Here is a 17,607-nt window from a genome sequence, read left to right as displayed (position 1 = left end):
TACTTGCTACACCTGGGGAGACTAATAACCAACACAAATGCACAACATAACATGTAATTGGTTTACTGTTCATTGGTTCTCTCTAATTCTTCAACTGACTTACTTGCTACACCTGGGGAGACTAATAACCAACACAAATGCACAACATAACATGTAATCGGTTTACTGTTCGTTGGTTCTCTCTAATTCTTCAACTGACTTACTTGTTACACCTGGGGAGACTAATAACCAACATAAATGAACAACATAACATGTAATTGGTTTACTGTTCAATTGTTCGCTCTAATTCTTCAACTGACTTACTTGCTACACCTGGGGAGACTAATAACCAACACAAATGCACAACATAACATGTAATTGGTTTACTGTTCGTTGGTTCGCTCTAATTCTTCAACTGACTTACTTGCTACACCTGGGGAGACTAATAACCAACACAAATGCACAACATAACATGTAATTGGTTTACTGTTCGTTGGTTCGCTCTAATTCTTCAACTGACTTACTTGCTACATCTGGGGAGACTAATAACCAACACAAATGCACAACATAACATGTAATCGGTTACTGTTCGTTGGTTCTCTCTAATTCTTCAACTGACTTACTTGCTACACCTGGGGAGACTAATAACCAACACAAATGCACAACATAACATGTAATTGGTTTACTGTTCATTGGTTCGCTCTAATTCTTCAACTGACTTACTTGCTACATCTGGGGAGACTAATAACCAACACAAATGCACAACATAACATGTAATTGGTTTACTGTTCGTTGGTTCTCTCTAATTCTTCAACTGACTTACTTGCTACACCTGGGGAGACTAATAACCAACACAAATGCACAACATAACATGTAATTGGTTTACTGTTCATTGGTTCTCTCTAATTCTTCAACTGACTTACTTGCTACACCTGGGGAGACTAATAACCAACACAAATGCACAACATATCATGTAATTGGTTTACTGTTCATTGGTTCTCTCTAATTCTTCAACTGACTTACTTGCTACACCCGGGAAGACTAATAACCAACACAAATGCACAACATAACATGTAGTTTGTTTACTGTTCATTGGTTCTCTCTAATTCTTCAACTGACTTACTTGCTACACCTGGGGAGACTAATAACCAACATAAATGAACAACATAACATGTAATTGGTTTACTGTTCATTGGTTCCCTGTAATTCTTCAACTGACTTACTTGCTACACCTGGGGAGACTAATAACCTACACAAATGCACAACATAACATGTAATTGGTTTACTGTTCATTGGTTCTCTCTAATTCTTCAACTGACTTAGCACTCCTGGAATCATTCCAATATTCTATAGGTGGGTCATTATGATGTTGCCTCTCTCTAACCAAGGTTGTCCACCAATACCTAGCTTGTCCTTGGAAAGCTAAGGTGGCCAAGGGAACTTTTCTTTCTTCCCCTACTTGGTGACAAGTGAAGATTTTCTCCACTTTCATTTCCCAATCCAAGTAGGCATCCACATCATCTTTGCCATGAAAGGAAGGGAGATCATTGCATGATTCCCTAACCTTTGGCTCTCTAATAATCTTTCTAGGTTGGACTAGGAATTCATTAGGGAGGCCATGGTTGTATAATAAAATTATAAATCCTGAACGACCTTCTATTTCTTTTGTGCATGGTGGACGAAGGATTAAGTTGATATGTCTATCATCCGACGATGTACATGAGGATCAACTGAAATTGAAAATAAAGATAGAAAAAGAAAGAGAAGAGAAGAGGAGAGTAGAAGATGAGATACATAGAGAGGAAGATGACAACTCTAACGTTACATTTTCTTCTTTTGATGTGTCAAATTTACAGGAACAAGAGGACAAGTTTTCTTGTTTGAAGAAGCATATAAACATCATTCCTAATGCACCTTTATACATTCAGTCCACCTTTCAAAATAAAATTCAAGAGACCTTGCACCTGGAAAATGGAGTTGATTTGTTGTTTGAAGTTACTATTTTCCAAAGCTGCCACTTGAATGGGATTCAATTCCTATTCATTGAGTACGTTTGTGGTTATGAGTTTGAAGAGGTTTTATTTGTTTCATTGATGATTAATAACTTACCAACAGGTGAAGCTAGAGATGGATACAAGCGAGATGTCTTCGACCCAGGAGGAAGCATTTACGTTTCGGCAGTAGTTAGTGAATTAAATAAATTAGGAAATAAATAAAGTCTAAAGATTCGGGACGAATCTTCTCAAAGAAGGAGGGTATGATGTGAATCAAGAAGAAGCAATAATGGACTAGGAATTTAAGTAGTTTGGGACTGAATAATTAATAAGTTCATTATCTTATTTTTAATGTAATTTTCGTTTTATTTTATTTTATTAAATAAATATGATAGGTTGCCTTGCCTTTTAGGTTGCTAAGGGGAAATAAATGCTAGTGGGAATTTATTGCTTAGTTAGTGGGCTAGTGAAGAGTCAATATTAAGTGTTAGTGGGAATTTATGGCATGTCTCCATGGGGGCAATATCACAAAGAACTTCATCTTCATATGTTCCAATAGAGAATTTAATCATTGCTTGTCCATTTGTAGTGGGCAGACATAATTTCTCAACCGCCCTACTGCTCACGACATTTCTGAAATTAAATTCATCTACTGCAACCAAGAATAGAGAGTCGTCAACCAAACATCTTGTATAGTAAATTTCCATTTCCATTCCAAACCCAGAGCCGAAGCTCTGATACCAAATGATATGAACCCAGAGGGATGGATTCGTTTTACGGATCTATCTAGGTTGGAAAGCTCATAATTAAGAAATTAAAAGAAAAAAATATGGATTGAGGTAAGAAATGGAAGAACAACGCCACAATCCCTAAAGATTGATAAGTTGAGGAAGATTCGCCACTTTGAATTAGGAAATTCAAGGATAAGAATCAAAAGTAGTTCCTAAGAACCTAGAGAGAGAAAATCCTCTCAATTGGAAAAATATCCAAATTCTGAATAATTCATTTTTCTCCCTAAACTTTTACAAATGGTTCCTATTTATAAGCTTAGATGGGCAAGATGACATAAATTCCCACTAACACTTAATATTGACTCTTCACTAGCCCACTAACTAAGCAATAAATTCCCACTAGCATTTATTTCCCCTTAGCAACCTAAAAGGCAAGGCAACCTATCATATTTATTTAATAAAATAAAATAAAACGAAAATTACATTAAAAATAAGATAATGAACTTATTAATTATTCAGTCCCAAACTACTTAAATTCCTAGTCCATTATTGCTTCTTCTTGATTCACATCAGGTAGGTTGATAGTATTCATCTAAATTTAAACTTCCTACCTCCTCTTGGCTTGTGGAACAATGGGAACCCTTATGACTTTTCTTTTATTGTTTTAGTTTTTCTAAAAGTTTAGCCTCTTGTTGCTTAACCTTTTGTATCTCCTCTTCAAGGATAGCAAGTTGTACCTCTCTTTCAATTTTTTCCTTTTCTTTGGTAAGTACTTATTACTTCCTCCAAATTTTTAGTGATTCTATCTCCTTAATAATTTCGGAAAAACTTTTTGGAGATTCGAAATCACTACCACTTTGAGAATGATTACTGATGGTTAAGTAAGAAGATTTTATATGCTATGCAAAGAAAATTGTTTTTGGATTTTCTAGGAACAAAATTAACACTTGGAGGTCTAAGTGTACAAATTGCACTATCTGTTAGGAAAGAATGGCCCAATCCAAGAAGAGGGGTGAATTGGATTCTATGACACTTTAAAATTTTTAGAGTTTTTAGGATCTTTATTTCAATTCAAACTTTTCTAAAATGAATTTTCAAAGAAGTTTCTTAAAGACTTGTTAATGAAGAATGAATCCTATATGCTTTCTTGATTAATCGTTAAAGAAATTCAAGGTTACGAACAATCAATATGCAACACTTTTGATTCAGTTCAGATTAATAATGCTCATGCAAACATGTTAATCAAGAATGATCTTCTTTACATACAACCAAGATATTACACAAAGTAAAAAGATAAGGGTAAGAGAAGATTGCACAAGTCTTTTATCCTGGTTCAGCCACTCCACATGTGACCTACATCTAGTCCTCAATCATAACCTAATCAAGATTTGTTCCACTATCTTAATGAAGAAGTTTTACAAGCATACCACACATGCATATACTTCTACATTCAAGATAACCACTTTCTTGACCTCAAGAAAGCACCCCTTGTAGAAACCCACTACAAGAATTCCTTACCACTTGAGAAACCTACTCAAGATTTACAAGTATTCACAAAGAATTAAGGAACGAATTCACCTAGAATTCAGAAGCAAATCTTGATCTCTTTCCTTTCAAGAATATGATGATGATGATCTTTTCTCAAAGCATTTCAAAAACGTTTTTCTTCTTGGATTCACAAAGAAAACTCTCCAAGATTGTCACAAAGACTTCACAAACACGTTTTTCTAATTTTGATTCTCAATTCTAACTCTGTTCTGAAGTTTCAAAATGGTCAAACTATTTATAAGTTTTTCAGAACCAGATAATCAATTATTTTAAAGAATAATCGATTATTTTGTTCTTCATGATTTCTGGAAATCAACCAAGAACAATTTAATCGATTATTTTGCTGGATAATCGATTATTGCAGCAAGGCATCCTTTTTGCCTGTTGCTGGAATAATCGATTATATTTAATGATAATCGATTATTTTGAGTTAGTTTTCAAAACTCTATTTTAAGTCTCAAAATAACTTTTTAACCTTTTAAACTCATCATCATACACATCCCTAATCAGATTAGATACAGATTAGCCAAAGCACAAAGCACACACAAACCAAATAAACTCAATCAATGCAATCTATAAGCTACTCCTATTACATAGCATTTTTCTTTTACTTTGTTTTTGACTTCTAAGTTGTTGATGTCCTTGGTCAAATTTGTTCCACACATTTGTTATCATCAAAACCTTTAGTCTTCAAAGGTGATCTCAACAATCTCAATCTCCCCAAATCTCAACAATCTCCATCTTTTTGATGATGACAAACCAAGCTAAGCTTAAGCCATTTTGTCCATTTTGTTTTGCCCTTTTTTTCACATTCAAAACCTGCAAAACAAACCAACACAAAACCTTTCTCCCCCTTTGGACATCATCAAAAAGAAACTAAGCTATGTATGTCCACAATACACAAGTATGAGCTTTATGCATACTCCTTATATGTTTAGAGCAATACCACAAAAACTGATTTTAACACAACATAGGTATTGGTCAGCCAAAAAAATTTGTGAACTTGAATCATAATATCCATGCCATAAGCATCAGATCAACAATAATAATATGAATTGGTCAGCCAAATTCACAAGATACAATTCACAATTAAGAGTCCAAAATCATTATCAAATATGCCAACCAAACATCAAAGAACCATATATCAATGTTCAAAACAGAACATCACACCACCAATCAACCAAATCAGAATTGTCAAACCATTCAAACACAATATATCAGCAATTTAAACTTCAAATTCCAACAGAAATCAAATTGTTCAACAGATTAAAGCAATAAAATTGTTCCGAAAATTAAAGCTATTACAACCCAATTGAAATTGAAATTTTAAAAACTAGAAATTTAAACTTCCTAATTAAAAAATAGAACACTAATCACTCCGAGTCCTCAAGCATTCCAAGATGAGTCTTAAGTCGGTTAATTTCATGATCAAGGGTGTCAAACCGATCAAGAATACCCGAATATATTGACTCGTGCCTTCTAGACATCTCCATAACAGCATCAAGCTTATTAATCATAATTTGTTAGAATGGAGAGAATGGTTTAGGCTCCGCCTCTTGCTCTCTGTCAGGTTTAGCTTCAACCTGTGGTGGCTGGTCCTCATCATGAGATGGAACGCCATCCTCATCTGTTGTCGGTTCAGGAGTTGGAGGGACATCTCCTTTGAATACCCACTTATCTTCCTGTTTTAACATCCCCATGTGATGCAAGGAAGATTTTTCAATTTTATTAGAAGCATGGAGAATAATCTTTTTCTCCCCTGTCAATTCTACCCCCGCATTCTCAAAAATCTTAGATAACAATAAGGCATAAGGAATTGGACCATCCTCTTTCCTTCTGGCCTTCCACATGCAGTCATTCATCACCGACACCCAATCAATCTTAATTTTCTTTTTAATCACATGCATTAGAAAAATGTCATCCCTTGACATTTGAGCATGGTTGTGCAAACGCGGTTTAATCATCCACACAATAATGAAAGAAATTAAACGGGAATTTTTCTTCATACCTCCCGCCAAGAATTTGTTGTAGTTGGTGTTCTCAGGATTTCTCTAACAGTCTCTGAAGGTTTTCAGTTCCTCAAAATCACCAAAGTTGAAGGGTTGGGGTTCTCCCATTGCCGCTCAACCCGGCAGCTGCCTTCAAGGTTGGTCCATCAAGCTTTATCAGCTTGCCCTTCACGACTGATTGCATTATCCCTTCATTGTTGGTAGCAAAGCAGAGAAATAGCCTGATCAGCTCAGGGTAGTAGGGTCCTTCCAATTCCAAGAACTTTTCAAGGTCTTGGTGCTCTAGTAGAGTAGGGAAGCTAAACCCTTCATATTTTAACCATTCCAACTTCAGGATTTTGGGAGGGATGATTCTCCGACCCGCATACCACTAGAAGTAATACTCCTGGGTTTTCTCATCTGCAAACCACTTGGAAATTAGTTGCCCTGAGGGCAGAGGACGCTTGCTCCCTGTCGCCACCCGTCGAAACGGACATTGGCATTCGCGACGATGGTTGGACTCTTTTTTAGTTTTGAAAAATGATGGATTGTTAGAACGACTTATTCTCAAACTGAGACCTCATCGAACTAACAATTTTGTTAAATGATTCTCACCAATCTGTGTTAATCCCAAACGGGACCCTCCATGGATTAGTGGTTTTCGCAAAAAGGGGTTCTTGGAGTCGCCACCAATGTTTTACTCAAAACATTGGAAAAAGACATAAGGCAATTGATTTTCGCAAATCAACTTTGGCCATTACAACCAGAGTTGGGTAAGGGAGTCGATTACGTGTGGGGAAGGTGTTAGCACCCCACAACGCCCCTTTCGGGTTCCCTATGACGGATTATTTCATAAATAATAGCGTAAAATTACTAAAATACCCCTATTTATTAGAACGATTATAAGTAAACTATCTACATGATGAAAGCTTTAAACGTGCAATGCAACAATCAAAAAGCGATAAATGAAAGCGGTAAAAGAAAGGATTTGGAAAGAAACCTTCGAAGCGGGCTTTTATATATTCAAAAAGGAGTTAGGAGGCTTTTTGGCGCTCCTTCCCACTACACGTTCGCTCGCTCCTTTCCCTAAAAATAAATACTATGGAAATCAAAGAGATTTCCCTTCGACTTGTTCGAGTCTCAAGCTAAAGGCTCGTGAACTCAAGAACTTAGTCGGATCAGCTCTCGGAGAGATTTCTAGGGCAGAGAATAGCTCAAAAACCCAAGAATACTCAGCCAGAGGGTGGAGAAATGCTCCAAATGTGTGGAAGGACGAGCCAATGACGTCCTATTTATAGGATTGAGGCGCAGTACGGCCTAAGGAGTCAATACGGCCCGTACTGAGTTTTTGAACTACAGTACGGCCGTACTGAATTCAGTACTGCCGTACTGAAGTTCAAAAACTTCAGTACGGCCGTATTGATTTCATTATGGCCGTATTGTAGTTCAAATGGCTCAGTACGGCCGTACTGAACCTCTAGGAGGGTGTATTGAGCTCCAATCCTCACACACCCTTATTCTAAGCTACTCTAAGACTTCTAGACCTACAAAGAATCATCCTAGGGTCTTCCAAGAGTCCTTCCGGCTGACTTTCCTTCGGTCTTCGAGAGTCTTTGAGTCTTCTTTCCGACCCGGACAATTTTAGGGGTCTACAGCTGCCCCCCCTTTACTTAGTCGATCGGCTTTTTTTGTGTACCGGTTGACAAGTAAAGGAGTTGACCCAATTGTCCGGGGAGTAAGCCATCCTTCCGACTTGTAGTGTCTTCAGGTGGGAAAATTGTTGAGTAGCCTCTCCAGGTTGAGTTTACCCTCTCCAGGGTGAGTATTAGTCGTCGCCTCTCCAGGCTCGTGCATACCTCGGTGTTTCTGACGACCTCGGTAGCGTGAGTTTGCCCTCTCCAGGGTCTGCATGCCTCCGTGTTTCTGACGACATTGGCAGCTGCATACCTCCGTGTTTCTGACGACGTCGGTAGCTGAGTATTAGTCGTCGCCTCTCCAGGCTCGTGCATACCTCGGTGTTTCTGACGACCTCGGTAGCGTGAGTTTGCCCTCTCCAGGGTCTGCATGCCTCCGTGTTTCTGACGACGTTGGCAGCTGCATACCTCCGTGTTTCTAACGACGTCGATAGCTGAGTATTAGTCGTCGCCTCTCCAGGCTCGTGCATACCTCGGTGTTTCTGACGACCTCGGTAGCGTGAGTTTGCCCTCTCCAGGGTCTGCATGCCTCCATGTTTCTGACGACGTTGGCAGCTGCATACCTCTGTGTTTCTGACGACGTCGGTAGCTGAGTATTAGTCGTTGCCTCTCCAGGCTCGTGCATACCTCGGTGTTTCTGACGACCTCGGTAGCGTGAGTTTGCCCTCTCCAGGGTCTGCATGCCTCCGTGTTTCTGACGACGTTGGCAGCTGCATACCTCTGTGTTTCTGACGACGTCGGTAGCTGAGTATTAGTCGTCGCCTCTCCAGGCTCATGCATACCTCGGTGTTTCTGACGACCTCGGTAGCGTGAGTTTGCCCTCTCCAGGGTCTGCATGCCTCCGTGTTTCTGACGACGTTGGCAGCTGCATACCTCAGTGTTTCTGACGACGTCGGTAGCTGAGTATTAGTCGTCGCCTCTCCAGGCTCGTGCATACCTCGATGTTTCTGACAACCTCGGTAGCGTGAGTTTGCCCTCTCCAGGGTCTGCGGTTTGCCCTCCCCAGGGTTGCATACCTCCGTGCTTCTGGTCACTTTGGTAGCGTGAGTTTGCCCTCTCCAGGGATTTGTGATGATTTTGTCTCCACAGTCCACGATGCTGCTTCGACGGTTGTTTTTGATTTTGGTGCCGCTGAGGGCTGGATAACGTAGGGATCCATCTAGGGTATGTGCAGTTACTCATAGGTTCTTGTGTCCCAACTTTCCATTGCGTAGTTGGTGCCCACTAGGGAAATTCTGATTCCTTGGGGATGCAGACACAAAAATTCTCTTTCTGAGGTGAGCGATGCCTTATGATTGGCTGACGTCCTTTTGACGTTGGTGGAGTATCCCGGTTATCCTTATTCGGGTGACTTTTTTGATTTTCTGGTTTTGTTGCCTCTGCGTAGGCTGTTATCCGCTGGGGGATTCTGTCGTATTGATCTTGATTGGCCTCTTCTGTTAGGCGGATTATCTTGACGTTCGGTGTTTAGCTGAATACCGAATTCCGCTTGGGGAATGGTTATTGATCTTTTCGGATTTTCTCTTTTTGAAGGAGTGCCTCTGAGTAGGCGAATGGGGATTGAGGATCTTATGTATCCCAGAGTATTATTTAGAAAGCCTCTTCAGGCTTAGCTTCACTCGTCGCTCGAGTTGGAAAGCTATCTTCCACTGAGGAAGTCTAAGTCCTTTGACTCGGATATTTTGTTTGGATGATCATGCTTCCATTGGGGAATCTTGCTGATCTTGCTCTGATAGCTTTCACTGGGAATTCGGCCCAAGAGTGCAAGCTAAGATGTCTCTGGGGAATATTATTTCGGCAAGCCTCTCCAGGCTCAGTTATTCTGTACGATTGTTGGATTTTCTGAATTTTTTGCCTTTTTTGTCGATTTTGACTTTTTCGGCTTTTTCTGTACAGAAATTAAAGTGCTAAAGAATTTTGAACTCGAAAGTGGAAAATTTCATTAATCAAACGGAATGAAATTTGTACAATGATGATAAAAAGAGTGGGGCACAGCCCGATCAATCAAAATAAACAAAAAGCAGGAAAACACAGCAAATTGTCGGTCTTCATTCCTCTGCCGGCGGATCCTGTGGAGGGTCTGGGAAGCGACGATGCAGCCAGACTAACAGGTTGTCAAAATCCTGTCTCAGGGCGTCAATGCTGTGCTGCGCATTGTCGAATCGGGTGTCGATGCTCTGCTGCAACGCGTCGAAACGAGCATCAAAGTAGGCCCTGTCTTGCTGCGAGGTGTCGGCCTCTGTCTGCGGGTCCCCTTCACCCGGGAGCTCGATGTTCTCGAAAAGCTCACTGAAGGTGTCGTGGGTGGTCGCACGTACATATTGCCTCCCTGCCTTAGCAATGATCTTCATATTGAGCAGGGTGGCAGCATTGATAGGCTTGGGCGCCAACTCCTCCGCATCTACGCCATCAGGGCACCCCCAAGTCTCGGCGAGTCGTGAAAGAAGCGTAGAGACCAAAATGTATCCTCGCCGAGCGTCGCTGCCCTCTCTTGCCCCCAGATTCTTTATATGCTCGAGAAAAAAGAATCCAGGGTTGGCCTTCTGCCCGGTGGCCATGCAGTAAAGAGCTAGCAGATCCTGCCGCGTTACTGACTTTGGACTCTTCAGTCTGGCGTGGATGGAGCTGGTGATCAGCTTGTGGCAAATCCGGAGCGCAGTCGGGAGCCGGGTACCCTTTACTCCAGCGTGATAATCCATCTGACCCGTGACTTCTCTCCACATCTCGGTCGGGGTCAGATTATCAGGGCACTCACAAACGGCGTCCCGATATTCCAACTGATCGGCTCGCCGAAAGAAACCAGCCTGGACGTTGAATTCATCCAGTGTCAGGGAGCGGTATCCTCCCTTCATCCAGAAGTCTACAGAGTAGACCGTTGCGCCGTAGCTGTTCGTCGACTCTGTGACACCGACGGTAGCCAGAAATTCCTTTGTCGCGGTCGGATAGATCTTAGGGTGGGGATCAAGGAGGAACCCCCATCCTATGGCATCGATGTAGCCTCTGACCTCATCTTCCCATTCCATTGCTCGAAGGATGCTGAAGTCGAGCACCCTCGACGGCTGGAAGACGAATGACTCGAGGAAATCCAACCTCTCTTGGTGCCGCGCGGTCATTTCAAGTTGCGCAGGGACCCTCTGCCTCTTCCTTGAAGACTCGGCCATTTTTTCGGAATCGGAGGGATCTCAAACACACTCACAGATAAAGTATGCAGAGGAATGAAGATGTTGTGATGAATGAGAGGAGGAGGGACGTATTTATAGAAAAAATTAGGTCAGTACGGCCCGTACTGAATTCAGTACGGCCGTACTGATCTTACTGTTGATGTACAAAAGAATGGGCCAATACGGGCCGTATTGAATTCAATACGCCCGTATTGGTGTGGACGTTATGCCCAATACGGCCGTATTCATTTCAGTACGCCCGTATTGAGTTGAAAATTTGTTCATAACCCTAATTTTAGTACGGGCGTACTGAACATGGTACGGGCGCATTGTTTTTTCTGAAGTTCATTTTTTTTTTTTAATAAACAGAGAATAAGTGATCTTTCAGTACACCTATCATCTGTATGCATGTATGCGGTATGATGCACCTAATTCTATTTGATTTATTTTTCAAAAGAATTAACCGATGCGTTTCTTTGCTTGGATTTTTTGCCATTCCTCTAGACGGGCTGTGCGCTGCCGATTTCTGTAACCGAGGAATGATGCGTGTTATATCGAGATTGGTGTCATCAACCCAGTGATCCTTCCCTTCCTTTAGAAGACGTATCAACCTTCCTATTGACCACTATATCTCCATGTTTCCACTAGATTATTCTAAAATCGTTTGGGACAAGAGAAAAGAAAGGAAAGATATTTTTGTTCAAAAGTTTGTGTTTTAGAGGGGATTATTATTGTTTTGAAAACGGTTCTTGTAAGAATGGCTGGCCAAGGTAGGCTCATGTGTTTAGGCTTGTTTGATTAAACACTTATGAAGTTAAGAAAGTCTTGTTATTGATGTTGTGATTCGACAACTTAGATAGTTTCCCTTGAACCTTTCTTTTTGAATTCAGCTCATGGTACCATCATGGATTTCTTTTGCTTTTTGATTGTCCTTATTTTTGCCTAAAACACCCCTTTGTGGCGTCTCAGTGGACCTTTGTTTTTGTTCATTTTTGCAACCCTAATTTTTGCCTAGGTCACCCTTTCGTGGGATTCCTAGCGGGTTCTTTGCTCTTATTTTTGCGCAGCCCCCTTTTTGGGTTTCCTGCCGAGCTTTTTTTTGTTTTTAGGATTTTGTCCTTAAAGGATTTCTTTTTTATCCATGATGGCACTTGTCGAGGCCAAGGAAAGGTGCTCCAAGTTGTCACACACACTTCCACATAAAAATGATGCGGGTTTATTGTTATTAAGACGATTTTAACCTCATTCATGCTTATTCAAACAGGGTTAAAAATAATGTGGTCTAGAAATTTATTGCAAGCAAGAAAAGAAGCAATAAGAACTAATAAAGAACGATTTTATTATAATTCTAGCGGAAACATGTGCCCTATCGAGGCTCGGGGGTCGGGCTGTCCCCGAGGAGTGATCTCTAACAGTCATCAGGTCTATACATCCCTATCGGAAGAAGAAGAGCACTTGATGACGACGACCGGCCTTGACGCTTGTGAACTGACCTTCCTAAAGATCTGGCTTAAAGAACGTCGAGAAGGATCTTGGTTCCTCTTCGTCCTTTGATCTTTATTAGGGTTGTATCCTAACCCTTGTTTCCCCGGATTATCCTTAATAATGGGTAGCTCGGGAATTCCTTGGGAATCCTTGCCAAGTCCTTGTCCAGGCAAGTATCCGTTCTTGGTGAGCATGTAGGCTACCTTCTTCATTTCTCGGGGAAACGTTTCGACATTGGCAATCTCCAATGCTTGGAAGGCGGTCTCTAGAGCTTCCTCTGCTGCATCCACGTAAGGTATGCCAGATGGCTTGCTGATGAGTATGTCATCTTCGGCTTGTACGGTCACCAGCTTGTCACCCACTATGAATTTGACTTTCTGGTGGAGCGTAGAGGGAACAACCTTCGCATCATGAATCCAAGGTCGGCCGAGGAGACAGCTGTACGCGGGAGTAATGTCCATCACTTGAAATTCGACATTAAAGATGGTGGGTCCAATTTGGATTGGAAGATTGATTTCTCCCACCACTTCTCTTTTAGAACCGTCGAAAGCTCGGACGATCATGTTGCTCGGGCGCATTTGGATTCCCTTGATTGCCACTTGATCAAACGTTCTTTTTGGCATCACATTCAAGGAAGATCCATTATCCACCAAGACTTTAGCGATGTGATATTCCTTGCACTTTACAGAGATGTGCAAGGGCTTGTTGTGATTCGGTCCCTCAGCGGGGATTTCTTCATCGGTGAAAGTGAGGTGATCATTAGCCGTGATGTGACTAACAATCCCCTCAAACTTGTCTTGGGAGATAGTGTGCGACACGTACGCCTCGTTCAAGACTTTCAACAGAGCTTGCCGATGCGGTTCGGAGCTTAGGATCAACGACAACAGAGTAATCTTTGCTGGCGTCCTATGAAGTTGATCCACGATGGAGTACTCGCTCTGTCGAATATATTTTAACAGCTCGTCAGTCTCCTCCTCGGATTTTTATTTTCCTCGGTTTTCTCTTTTTCTTTTTCCTTTCCTTTATTCTTGGGAGCTTTATCATGAAGATCTTCGGGAGTGTAGATCCTGCCACTCCTAGTCATGCCCCCAAGTCCAGCGATGTTAGAGATATCGCTGTCGGCAGAAGAATGGATGTCGTATATCCATGGCACAGCTTTATTCGATTCGTAGGGAAAAGGTCTTGGAGCAGTGATCTTCAATGGTGTCGGACCTTCCCCTTTATTCGTCTTGATTACCAACAACGGAGTTGATGTGCGTTCGCTTGGCGCGGTTGTTGGCTTACACTTAATAACAAACGGCGTGCGATCCATTCTGAACATACGCATCGATTAATCCTTTCTTTTTATTAATGTTATTAATGAATTACTAGGAGAGATGTATGCAAATGAATGACTATGAAATGCAAAGGCAATTGAAAGATTTCATAGATCTCAAAAATTCGATTTATTAATCAAAGAAAGTGTACAACTCATTATACAATGCTTCGAAGCAAATTTTTACAAAATGAGAAAAGCCGATAGAAACCCACAGGCGGGTTCATGTTTCTTCTCCATTCAACTTCGGCTTCCTCTACATGACGGGCCATTGCTTCGGCTTGCGTATGGGCAGGCACGGGACTCTTCATGTGCACGTCCCATGCGAAGAAAGCATCCATAGCGGCATGGTCCACTGTGTTAGCGTGAAAGGGGAATAGGACTGTCCCAAACACGGCTAACGCTAGAGTCTTGTTGAAAGCTAACCAATCTCCCTCACCAGCTAAGGAAGAAAGGTGATCCTCAATCAAAGCGAGCTTCCAACCTTTGATACTGTCGTTCCCCACTAAGGCAGATGATCGTGATGGTAGTTTGACTTGAGTAGCGACCCTTTCCACGACCACATAATTACCATGAAAAACATAGACTCCTGCTGATTTGGGCCATCGCAGCATGAGCTCGTACTCCTCGAGAGTAGGAACTAAGTCAAACTGGGGGAACTCGAAGCAATGCAGATCGAGACTCCAAAAGTGAACCAATGCTCTCAAAAAGGTCGGATCCACACATATCTTCATCAAATCGAGGACTCGTCCATATGATTTCTCGAACTCAACACGAGCCTCATGTGGCATCAAAGAACAGAGGTGGTCCAACCTCTCGGCACGGTATAACAAGAAGTCCACTTTCTTCAACTGCCCTTGCACTCCCCTAGATCCCTCCATGATCTTCGATAAGAATGCATGATATGAGATGATGGCGTTGAATATGCATGCATTGTGTTTATTCAACTAAGCGTTATCATGTTTTCAGGATGCTCCTAAGATGATGCATGATATTGCTTGGTTTGGATAAATAACTTTTTTTTTTTTGGGTATTTTGTTTTTTGTATTTTTTGGGTGAAAAGGGAAACTACCTACATGAATGTGATGAGGGTAGATGTTAACACCATGTAATGGAAGATTCTTATTCCTATTTATTCTTATTCTAAAAGGGGAATGTTGTATGTTTAAAGAATGCAATGTATGCTCAAACAATGTCACATAAACAATGCACAAACAATTCACTCATCCACGAACAGTCACGAGCGAATCACGAGGTAGGGGTATCCTGCAGACAAGTGCATATTCAAGGAGGTTCTAACTGTTCTCACCGGTCTAAGGCCCCCAAGGTGCCCCCATTATAGGGACCCAATCCCTTTCGTCGTAAGTCGATGGAAAGCTCCAACGCACTGTCGGACTTGAGTTCATGGTTTTCACCTTGAGTGATGCTTTCCGACAACGGTCTACGGGCACCTATAGACCCATTCGACAACCGGCCGTACTAGCATCCACTCCCTATGGCTTTCCACTCATGCCCCCGGGTATAGAGGGAACTGTTGTGTGCAAAGGTTCGTGTGCTGTTTATATTTCAAACAATTGCGAAAATTTAAACATCCAACAGTTATTAAAGCCAATTAGGTAAAACATATTATCATACAAGCGAGGGGTAATGAAGTAATTTTAAACTATCATTTTAGAAATAATCCATCACTAAATGGGACTGACTCTCGAGGCTTCCCCAGTGGAGTCGCCATCTGTCGCCACCCGTCGAAACGGACATTGGCATTCACGACGATGGTTGGACTCTTTTTTAGTTTTGAAAAATGATGGATTGTTAGAACGACTTATTCTCAAACTGAGACCTCATCGAACTAACAATTTTGTTAAATGATTCTCACCAATCCGTGTTAATCCCAAACGGGACCCTCCATGGATTAGTGATTTTCGCAAAAAGGGGTTCTTGGAGTCGCCACCAATGTTTTACTCAAAACATTGGAAAAAGACATAAGGCAATTGATTTTCGCAAATCAACTTTGACCATTACAACCAGAGTTTGGTAAGGGAGTCGATTACGTGTGGGGAAGGTGTTAGCACCCCACAACGCCCCTTTCGGGTTCCCTATGACAGATTATTTCATAAATAATAGCGTAAAATTACTAAACTACCCCTATTTATTAGAACGATTATAAGTAAACTATCTACATGATGAAAGCTTTAAACGTGCAATGCAACAATCAAAAAGCGATAAATGAAAGCGGTAAAAGAAAGGATTTGGAAAGAAACCTTCGAAGCGGGCTTTTATATATTCAAAAAGGAGTTAGGAGGCTTTTTGGCGCTCCTTCCCACTACACGTTCGCTCGCTCCTTTCCCTAAAAATAAATATTAACTATGGAAATCAAAGAGATTTCCCTTCGACTTGTTCGAGTCTCAAGCTAAAGGCTCGTGAACTCAAGAACTTAGTCGGATCAGCTCTCAGAGAGATTTCTAGGGCAGAGAATAGCTCAAAAACCCAAGAATACTCAGCCAGAGGGTGGAGAAATGCTCCAAATGTGTGGAAGGACGAGCCAATGACGTCCTATTTATAGGATTGAGGCGCAGTACGGCCTATGGAGTCAATACGGCCCGTACTGAGTTTTTGAACTACAGTACGGCCGTACTGAAGTTCAAAAACTTCAGTACGGCCGTATTGATTTCATTATGGCCGTATTGTAGTTCAAATGGCTCAGTACGGCCGTACTGAACCTCTAGGAGGGTGTATTGAGCTCCAATCCTCACACACCCTTATTCTAAGCTACTCTAAGACTTCTAGACCTACAAAGAATCATGCTAGGGTCTTCCAGGAGTCCTTCCGGCTGACTTTCCTTCGGTCTTCGAGAGTCTTTGAGTCTTATTTCCGACCCGGACAATTTTAGGGGTCTACACTCCCCTTCACTTCCAGCTTTTTGGGTCTTTTGGAAGAAGAAGCCATGGATGGGTTTGGTGGAGAAGAAGAGAATGAGAGAGATGAAGAGGTTAGGGTTTGAGAAAGAAAGTGAGGATTTGGAGAAATGAGAGGGTTTGGGGGTTCTTAATGCCCTACCACGTTTCTGAGTGGGGAGAGGTTACTCAACTTAAGAATAATGGGAAGTTAAGGGTTTGGCGCGCATAAAAACCGTTCAAAATGCTTCAGTAAAACCAAACATCGCGCAGATAATCGATTATTCATACAAATAATCGATTATTTGTATCAGTAAAAACCTTTAAAAACCTTGTCTGCACTAAATAATCAATTATTTTTGGAATAATCGATTATTCCAGAGGGTTGTTTTTCTCAACTTTGCCCAGATAATTGATTATTTCCAAGATAATCAATTACTCCAGAGGCATTTCATATTCTTCTTCCCAGATAATCGATTATTGCCCTAAATAATCGATTATTACAGAGGCTCTTGGAATTCTTCTTTCCAGGTAATCGATTATTACCCCAAATAATCGATTATTACAGAGGCTCTTGGAATTCTTCATCTCTCAGATAATCGATTATTACCCAAATAATCGATTATTATTATGGGCTCACTTGAAATAATCGATTAAATTTTAAGATAATCGATTATTCCATAGAAGTTTTGCTTCTCAGAAATTTAACTTTTCAAATTACTCCAAGTCTAATTCACTTCTTGAACACTCTCTTTTATGCATCAATGTTTCACACTTATTCCAAATAGTCACACAATCAATCTCAAATCACAATCAAT

This window comes from Cajanus cajan, chromosome 2 (assembly GCF_000230855.2).
Source record: "Cajanus cajan strain Asha chromosome 2, NIPB_CcT2T_4, whole genome shotgun sequence".
NCBI classification, from domain to species: domain Eukaryota; kingdom Viridiplantae; phylum Streptophyta; class Magnoliopsida; order Fabales; family Fabaceae; genus Cajanus; species Cajanus cajan.
Note: the sequence above shows the minus strand (reverse complement) of the source record.